The sequence below is a fragment of the Poecilia formosa genome, unplaced genomic scaffold, assembly GCF_000485575.1.
Source record: "Poecilia formosa unplaced genomic scaffold, Poecilia_formosa-5.1.2 Scaffold4, whole genome shotgun sequence".
In the NCBI taxonomy this organism is placed as follows: Eukaryota; Metazoa; Chordata; class Actinopteri; order Cyprinodontiformes; family Poeciliidae; genus Poecilia; species Poecilia formosa.
In genome coordinates, this window is record NW_006799943.1 from 1 (window position 1) to 2,699 (window position 2,699).

General features: G+C 36.4%; 1 pseudogene; it reads left to right on the forward strand.

Annotated features, from left to right (window-relative positions):
• Window positions 1-790: 790 nt before the first annotated feature.
• LOC103144741 (O-acetyl-ADP-ribose deacetylase 1-like) lies at window positions 791-2,002 on the forward strand (annotated as a pseudogene).
• Window positions 2,003-2,699: the final 697 nt, after the last annotated feature.

Sequence of the window (2,699 nt, forward strand, 5' to 3'; positions counted from 1 at the left end):
AATTAAAGAGTTCCTTTTCCTTTTGAAATCCTTCATCTTGTTCATCCATTTTCAACACAAATTTCGTTTCTCTAAATCCAAAAGATAATTGTCCAAAACAAACTTTTCAATTTGCAGCTCAGCGTCTCTGCTTTCTCCAACAAAGTATCGCATTTACTCACGAACTTTGTGCGTCTTCTCCAAGTCCATTCCATGAAGTTTCAGTCGCCCAAATGCGATCATCCAATCTTCCAAGCTTTTCTAATATCCAAACGTTCCAAAAAAGATAGTCCAAAAAATGATTTTTTGACTTAAATGTCGCGGCCTTCTGTTTCCAAAAAACAATATTCCAACAAAGGCCGTGGGTGTTAACAGGTGGTTTTTGATTTGAACGCACTTCCGATTTAATTTGTTTGAAAAAATATATTCTTTATTTCTTGTAAAAATAGCAACAAAATAATTACCAAAAATGACCTACAACTTAGTCAAAAATGAAAGTAAATGACGTTTCAAGTACAAAAGGTGAAAAGTGAAAATGAAAGTGGTCAAAAAATCATTTACAAAAAACCTCCCATCCACACGCCAAACATTTGCCAAACAATGGCTCCACTCAGCACCCGGTGTGTTTTAATTACTCAAATTAATGGGAGGGTCTAACCAATTACCAACATAATCAATTCAAATATACAAATTAACTACAGATTGTGGATCTAAACTTAACTTAAATAAATTCTAAACTCCCCAAAATAGAAAACTAAATTAGTAGAAATTACGAGTTGCAAACATTACATAAATGGCCACCACAGTTATATAAATAAAATTAATTGTATTATGAAAGGTTTCAATTTGCCCAACGGACTGGACTGAAGAAAAATGATGAGCAATGGTTGATGAAAGCAAAAATTTGTATTTTTTGGTAACATCAAAAGTTCATTTTTGAGGTCAAACTAAAAGTATGCACATTTCTTTCCAATACATTTTTCCACATACCATGGCCTAGTGTCTGAGCAGGTGAAGGTCATCCCTTGCAATAATAAGAAGCTATTGTCAGAAACCATGATGTTAAGTTTGACTTACAAACCAATTTTCAAAGACACTAGTCATAATATCCTGTTCGGCATAATTCACAGTACACAAAGTCTAAAAAGTGGTGCTTTAAGGTACAGAGTGACACAGCCAAGTGTTGGGGTAGATGGAGAGGAGTTAAGCAAGGCTTTAGTAAGCACTGTTACAAACTCGGTACATTATTGTTATAGTTTTCTCCAAGTCCTGCTTGAAGAGAGTATCAACATGTGCAAAACTGAGAAACTCTATCGATCAACCAGCTGGACATTGAACTATGCCACTGGAGATTTGTTCTCCTGCCCGAGGGATGAATCCTTGGCCCACTGCATCAGTGAAGACTGTCGTATGGGAGCAGGCATAGCGGTGATGTTCAAGAAGAAGTTTGGCTGAGTTTCCGAGTTAAAGGATCAGAGTGAATCAGACTAGTTACTCAAGTCTTTGTTTGGGAAAAAAGTGTTTCATGTTTATGCACTTAGTTCAAATGTCCGATTTCAACAGTAGGTACTAAATCGTATTCTTTTTTTATTTTATTTTATTTTCTTTTACGTATGTCCTAACAGAGAAGCTGCCAGGGCAGTGTGCTGTACTTACACATGATCAACGTTTCATCTACTATCTGGTAAACATACCACGGTTATTATACTGCATAGGACCAAAGTTGGTTCATTATTCAATCTGGTAACTGTATCTTTCCTATTATGTGTCTCAGATCACAAAGAAAAAAGCCAGCCAGAAACCCACATATGACAGCCTGAGACAGAGTCTGGAAGACATGAAATCTCACTGCTTACAAAATGGTGTCAATAGGATATCAATACCCAGGTTTGTAGGAACAACTGTGGATACATAACTATGACATGTATCCTTAAATCTTCTTCTATATTGGAAATAATTGTTTGTCTCGTGTCTACCCCTCAGAATCGGCTGTGGCCTGGACAAGCTGCAGTGGTCCAGAAGAAGTTTACATAGCACGTATGTATATACTATGTAAACTTCTTCTGGACCATAGTACATACTATGTATGTACATACTAAGTATGTACATACTATGTATGTACATATACATACATACTATGTATGTATAGTATAGGATAGTATGTATACTATACATACATACATAGTATGTATGTATAGTATGTATGTATAGTATACATACATACTATGTATGTATTCTTACACAGGTAAGAATACATACATAGTATTCTTACCTGTGTGATTAGATGCAGTTTGTCCAACAGGTTCCATGTTGACGTACGTATTTATTCATAATTTAAAGATATATACTTTTAGGACTGCCATTTAGTAAAAAAGCCGTATAACCTGGCTACTAGTGTCTACAACTCAGTCACCATGTCTTCTCATCTTCTGAGGGACATCAACAGTTTGGCAAACAGCTTGCTTTGTGAAGCACCGCCTCACTGGGAGGGAATCGAAAGGCTAGCATGCCAATCAGCTGCATGTTGGGCGGGTTAAAGTAAGAGAAACCAGATACTGCATTCAAAGCATGAAGAAGACCAGCAAGCAAAGCATTCACAGAGTGGATGTAGTAGAATATCAGAGTACAGGAGACACAGGATAGAAGATTTGACTGAATCGAGACATTGTGCAGAAGTTCAGACTGGGAGCAGGAAAATAGGTTGTAGTTACTTAAATTTA